This window comes from Notothenia coriiceps, unplaced genomic scaffold (assembly GCF_000735185.1).
Source record: "Notothenia coriiceps isolate Sejong01 unplaced genomic scaffold, NC01 NC01_scaffold00019351, whole genome shotgun sequence".
NCBI classification, from domain to species: domain Eukaryota; kingdom Metazoa; phylum Chordata; class Actinopteri; order Perciformes; family Nototheniidae; genus Notothenia; species Notothenia coriiceps.
This window is the reverse complement of record NW_011352052.1, coordinates 603399-610114: the sequence shown is the minus strand read 5'-3', so window position 1 is coordinate 610114 and position 6716 is coordinate 603399. Positions and strand designations below refer to the sequence as shown.

Sequence of the window (6716 nt, the reverse complement as noted above, 5' to 3'; positions counted from 1 at the left end):
TGTGTAGCTCCAATCTTATGATGTGTCGGTTTCGTTGAGGCTATAACTGAGACCAAACTGTAAACAGGATCGAAGGTGAAAGAAAACAAGAATTAAAACCGAGCAATGTAAAAAAGAAAACGCTGGTCAGCGCTACAACTTGGATTAGACGGAACACTTTCACGCGGCCGGACCAACGACCGCCAGTAACTTCATGTCGAACGTTACGCAGGTTACTGCCGTGCGGGTTACTCCGTGCTCTAGAAACACGCACCGTGCTCTACCTTCCCCGACTGTCTTGTCCGGCCGTTAAGGGCTCGCTAACCAATATCAAGGAGAGAGAGGTCAAATGCCCAAGGTGTCTACTGTAAAACAAAATACCCTAAAAAACAGTTTCGTGAAGTACTATAAGTAACGATACGCCCTACAATTCCGTAAGGCTACCACATATTTGTTTTCAACCATAGAGCTCGGTTAAAGAACTTTGAATGCGGGATGGGTGGAAATTCATTTTACATTGACATATAAACAACTATTTTTCCTAACCTGATAAAATCTATTAGTATCCTTTCTGTTCATACCGTGGGGAAGTACGGAACACTGGGTCAGGTAGGGATAAATTAAAATATTTTGTAGTCACCTTACTACAACCAATAATGGGACATAGATATAGAATTTCGCTACATGTCTTCGCGCGTGTACCGTGAAAAGGGTTTACGACACCTTACACACACTATACCATTACAGGAAGGACACTATTTTGGATAGTGTAGAGTCCTCCTTTTTTATGCGGAAATTTTCCGTGTCTCGTTATATACCTTCGCCCTTGTTACACAGTACACAATACCAAGTCGGGTCACACTGGGTCTCAATTCAATTCGGCACCACTGGCCATACCATTGATCACACCAAGTCGCTTGTCGCGGAGGTGACGAGAGAGATCACGACACTTGCCAGCAGTAATTATGACTCAGACCCCGACTCGCGACCCGGCCGACATACCTGGAGGACGTGGGGATTGTCGCGGAGAATCGTAGGGAGAGTGGGCCGTTCCCCTCCCTCCTTCCGCCTCCCTGTCTTTTGTGTCTTCCTTCTCCGTCTTTGTCGTGTGTATCGTCCGCTTTCTGGGGACGACACGTAGTGCATGTCGAGGAACAAACAACGACGGAACCCCAATGAGTGGTTGTCCCGCCATCTCTACGTGCTCTCCATACTTGGAATAAGACCTAAGGTAAGTGCGGTCCGAGGACCCAATAAAGGGGGAGTCCGAGGTCCGACTGCAACGAAGTCGGCCGACAGAAAACTCGTCGACGCCAAATCGCCGTAACAGGTCGTGCACGCAATTATCTGGGAATAGTCGTCGGCAATTCGGCAAGTCGTACATGTAGCCTCCGTCACGGTCTTTCTCGACAGACTGACCCGACCGAGTCGGGGACACCTTAGTCACCAAAGATGTAGGAGGACGGGAAGGAGGGAGAGGGAAAGGAATATTCCCGTACGCATCTCCGCGACAACCAAGTAAATCAGTATGTTCGCCGGAGGTCGAGAGTCGGGTCTGAGTCACTAATTGACGCGGCAAGTTGTGAATTTGTAAATGAAACAAAGCGACTGTAGATCAATGGTATGCCAGGCCTGGAATGGAATTGAGACGCCAGTGTGACCCCACGACTGGTATTAAGTTACGCTGGTGTAAACAAGGGCGAAGGGTATATAAGGACCGGAAATGTTCGACAAAAAACAGAGATACATTCTTACACTATACAGCTAAATAGTGTCTTTCGCTGTAATGGTATAGGTGTGTAAGGGTCGTTAACCCTTTCACGGTCCACACCGCAAAGACATGTAGCGAAATTCTATATCAATGTCCGCAGGGATTAGAGGGTAGAAAGGTGACTTACAAAGAATAGATTAATTTTAATCCCTACACTGACCAAGTTTCGGTACTTCCCACGGTATGAACAGAAGATACTAATAGTACAATTTATAGTGAGGAAAAATAGTGTTTATAATGTTAATGTAAAATGGAATTTCCACCCCATCCATTCAAAGTCTTTATACCGAGTCTCTATTTGAAAAAACAATAAAGGTACCTTACGAGAATTGTAAGAGGCTACTCGTTACTATAGACTTCACTGATAACTGTTTTTTTTATTTTGAGGTATTTTTACCAGTAGACACCTTGGCATTACATACATTGTTGATATTGGTTAGGCGAGCCTCCTAACGGCGGGACCAGACAGGTCTGGAAGGTAGCAGCACGTGCGATGTTTCACAATAGAGCACTAGGGAGTAACCCGCACGGCAGTAACCTGCACGTAACGTCGACCATGAGTTACTGAAGCGGTCGTTGTCCCGCCGGTGAAAGAGTGTCGCGCGAGCGCAGGACAAGTTGTTATCTAGCCTTCTGTTGACCAGCGTTCTTTTTTGACAGATGCCTCGATTATAAATTCTTGATGTCTCTTTTCACCCGTATTTCGCGGATCAGTAGTCGGCTCTCAAGTTGTAATAGCTCGAACGATAACCGACACATCATATACTGATTGGGAGCTGACACTAAGATCGATAACGGCTGGGGTGTCTGATTACGAGTGTAGACGTCGGACGGAGGTGCCTCCTCCACGTAGGCAAATTCCTGTCAAGTACTCTGCCTTATCTGCGCGCTGTCGCAAGGAAAACTGGAGCGAGGTACAGTGAAAGTGTGTTAAGAGGTGATGATCTGGTGTGCGCTAAGACGTTGTATAGGGCGACACTGCGGAGACCGGTGTTTCAGGTGATATAGTATGTGATTACGATGAAACGAAACGCTACATTTGAGGACGTTAGACTGCAGACTGTATTTGACGAGTATGCCGTAGCAAGGACAACAAACAGCAACCGGAGTTAACCCGAGTTCACAAAAAGGGAGCTTGTATAATATTTATACATTATAGTTGATATGTAACGTTACTGCAGCCTGCTCTCGCGGAGGAGGTGCTCTGTCAGGAAGTCTGAAGGAAGGGGCGGATTCTTTTTGGCTGTGTACTTTCAAATTTTAGTCCACTCGAGCCGGTTTCTGAAACTTACCTACCGCACCTTTAATATCTCCAACAAAATTATAATCTACATCTTCCTTTCTTTACGGACACTGCAATCTGACGTCTGACATAAATTCTGCTCATACGGCATCGTGTTGCTTGCGTTGGTCAATTAGGACAGTGTCTCATCGACATATAATAAATATTGTAATACAAATTAGTTTTTTTAGATGAATTATATAGAAATGTGGCTTATTTTGACAGCATCACCACAGTCAAGCATAAAAAAAACAATAGCTCTTATTTCCCATACTTATACAGATGCTTTCATACACATCTGGGGTGAAAGACAAAACATGAGTGAGAGGAACTGGAAAAGATAAAGCGTTCAAGTGAAAGAGTTTGTTTCTGTCTGTGTGTGGTTGTGTGTGCGTGAGTGTGTCAGGGAGCAAGGCAGAGGCAGAGTAATTTAGTGAAGTGACTCTGCGTTGACCTTTAGCAACTCTCCAGAGCAATGTCAAATTCAATTTCACCCCTCTCCAAGGGAAGCAGCACATGTGTGGTAGAACAGGTGTTCTTCACTATTGTATACTTCTTTAAGGGAAGAGAAGAGACGTTGGGAGATCAGTACATCCTCAAAGGTAAATCCTCAAATCTTCAAACAGGCAGAGGTCAACATGTGAGGCAGTGAGAGAGAGGGGATGTGAGGGATAAAAGGATGAGAGAACAGATAGAAAACAGAGAGAGAGAGAGAGAGAGAGAGAGAGAGAGAGAGAGAACATGAAGAACAGAGAGGCGCTTCATGTTGAAGGGTTATAGTCTGCTTCAACCTCGTATTCAGTGGAAATGACAAAAGTCAAAGCTACAGTGGCTTTTATAGAAGGAGTATTATAAAAAAATATATAAACACGTCCTGTTGATACCCCTGGTACCCGTCACTGATTCACTATATTAGTGTCAAATAAGCATAATCCCCCCAAAAGTGTAGGGGATATATTATTAAATTCAAACAGCAGGTACCAAAAAAGGCATACGGTGTGGAAGTAAACTGACTTTGATGAAAAATGTGTTTCACAGGAGTACAGTCGTCATAGCAACCTGTAACAAAAACAGGAAAATAGCCCCCTTTAAAGTGAAAGTCTGAAATAAAATAAAGAGCAGCAGGATTGAAATGTAATTGCCTTTGGTCAAACCAGAAAGTGGCATAACAAAAATGATTCCCTATGAAGAAGGTTATGTTGGAACATCACGTGGTTAGCAAGCTAACAGCTAACATGCAGGTCACCGCTAATACTGGCCGGCCAGGATAGTTTCTATTGAGAACTGATGACTGAATAAAAAACATTCAGCTTCTTTTGTGGAGCAGTTTATAAACGACATACTAGAATTGTATAAAAATGGTAATAGAGGATTTTAATGAATTCGTATTTAATTGCCGCACATACAGCATGGCACACAGTAAAATGTAGTGTCTGAATTAAACCCATCCTAGTATTAGTACATTAGTATTAGTAAACTGGATGGTGTGACACATCTAGTATGATTTATTTTCTTCGAATTTCAGACTCTGGATCTCATTCTGCCCAAAATATCATGACCGCCTGCAAAAGTTTACCAAAGTGGAACTTTACATGAGCCCTGCATGGATTAGCTTCGCTTACACAAGCGAATCCTCTGTTTGGAGCAATTCCGTTGAAATGGAGAAAAAAAGAAAAGAAAAAGTCACCGTTTGGTTTCTTGGACAGTGTTATAGTTCTTTACAAAATTGAGAGGTAATTTTGGGTAAAAGAGTGGGATCAGAGTCATAGCTACACTCTACTCCTTTGAGCTTGTCAAAAACATATTGCGAAACACCAGGAAATTCAGCAATGTCAGTGTGGGGGAAACTTCTGTGTAGCAATGCAGTGGGAGTCACCGACTCAGGAAGGAGACGCGGGATGAGCAGGAGCTCTGATGTCAAACACTTATGGTTTATTTAGGAGCTTCGGCCGGAGGATTCACATCACAAGTCACAGCAGTCACGATCTGACTGCACGGGAGAGTTGCCACGTCAATTCTGGAGCGCCTCTCTCTTGCNTTTGATGCAAAACTGTAATGTGACACTCTCTGTGGGAGAAACTTCTGTGTAGCAATGCAGTGGGAGTCACCGACTCAGGAAGGAGACACGGGATGAGCTGGAGCTCTGATGTCAAACACTGATGGTTTATTTAGGAGCTTCGGCCGGAGGATTCACATCACAAGTCACAGCAGTCACGATCTGACTGCACGGGAGAGTTGCCACGTCAATTCTGGAGCGCCTCTCTCTTGCTAGATCTTTTAAATGGTTTCACAGAGAGTAATCAACATATTTTGAGAAGATAGCCTAAACAGCTGGGAACACTGAGTTACTTGCACCTATGGCCTCGAAGATTTCACACCTCGGAGTCCNGTCCCAGTGTACCCACAACAATAAACCATTTGTGACCGAGAGTTGCCCGGTCATAGAAATGGGAACAAAAACAAATGGCTGAATCAGCCCATTACCTTAAGGGAGATAACAGACATCAGGGTTGGTCATACACGTCAAATGGCAAAAAGGTTAGATATCTAGGAGTCTAGAAGAATTATTCCCTAACAGTCAGCAACTGTAGGTCTATTACAGATGTCTACGTCTCCATGGCTCTGTGTGTGTGTGTGTGTGTGTGTGTGTGTGTGTGTGTGTGTGTGTGTGTGTGTGTGTGCCTCTACATATTGCAAGTTGAACTAAAATAGATATAAGAGTCCCTCCTGCCACCCGGCCCGTGTTGTTGGGTCCTGCTCTCCGAAATAATTGATTCAAATTATTTTCCAGTAGAGTGCACCCATCTGCTGGCTTTGGGGGACGGTGAAATCCTCTATCAGTTGCAATTATCCCACAGTAACTGAGGATCGTGCTGCAAGTGTGTGTGACCTGGCTGCTGAGTGGTGCAGGGGGCATGTGCGAATATCAGTGTGTGTGTGTGTGTGTGTGTGTGTGTGTGTGTGTGTGTACTTGTCGAGCTAGTGATAAAGAGAAATGCTATAAGTGGAGTGCTGCGTAAGCGTGAGTTGAATCCCTGCATCCCTTCCTCAAGGGACGGCAAATCCATGACAAATCAACCCGAGGGAATAAACGCCCAGTCAGTGAGTCTGAGAGTGAGCACGTGTGTATTACATTTAGAGCTTTGTGTAATACGTCACATACTGTAAGTGTGTGTTGTTCTGTCTCACAAACCCAAGCTCAAACTAAAGTCCAGAAAATGTACCACAATGCTATTCTGGGGAGGTGGACTGCACTAAGTCACCACTGGGGGACAGCACTAAATCTGGCAATAAAGTGGATGGCTACTGCCAAGAAAACAAACCATCCTACACAACCTTCATTTTGTCTCCTTTGAAAACTGAAAATGTCAAGTTGTCCGAAAGTAATATTTGTGATTGAAAACAGGCCGGCTTTCAGTGTTCGCACAGGAACACATCCCTGAGGACTCCTGAGGCCCTGAAGCCTTGTAGATATGTGGGATGATAGAAAGCGCGCACACACACACACACACACACACACACACACACACACACACACACACACGCCACTGTTTGTTGGTGCTGTGGTTCAGTGTGTGTAGTCCTGAGTGACAGAATCTGTAGCTGTGGGATTTTGGTCTTCCAGCTGAAAGTGACATAGTGTCAGTGCAGCAAGGAAATCTTTGGAAAGCAGGGGACTCTGAC

The 6716-nt window shown here is 44.5% G+C and overlaps 2 protein-coding genes across 2 annotated transcripts in view; one reads left to right on the top strand and one right to left on the bottom strand.

Moving 5' to 3' along the window:
- LOC104951913 (plexin-A1-like) overlaps positions 1–6716 on the top strand; it is a 122407-nt gene that overhangs the window by 43388 nt on the left and 72303 nt on the right. The window lies entirely within an intron of this gene.
- LOC104951899 (gastrula zinc finger protein XlCGF8.2DB-like) overlaps positions 1–6716 on the bottom strand; it is a 13273-nt gene that overhangs the window by 1537 nt on the left and 5020 nt on the right.